Consider the following 254-nt stretch of genomic DNA (forward strand, 5'->3'; position numbering starts at 1 on the left):
CCCAAGCCGGCAGAGCAACTTTCCTCCCCTGCCGCAGGCTTCCTGACATGCCAGGACATCCCCCACGGCTCCTCTCCTGCCGCCCTGAGAATGGAGTTCAGACACATCTGTGCTGAGGGAGAGCTAACGAAGCTGCCTCGTTATCCCAAAGGAGCCCAGCAAGGCAACTCAGTGAGCGGACGAGTTTATCTGTGTACAGACATTGATTTCAGCGCAAACCCCGGCGCGGGAGGGCTGGGAGCACAAGCCCACGG

Source organism: Pterocles gutturalis, unplaced genomic scaffold, assembly GCF_000699245.1.
Source record: "Pterocles gutturalis isolate BGI_N339 unplaced genomic scaffold, ASM69924v1 scaffold23094, whole genome shotgun sequence".
NCBI classification, from domain to species: domain Eukaryota; kingdom Metazoa; phylum Chordata; class Aves; order Pterocliformes; family Pteroclidae; genus Pterocles; species Pterocles gutturalis.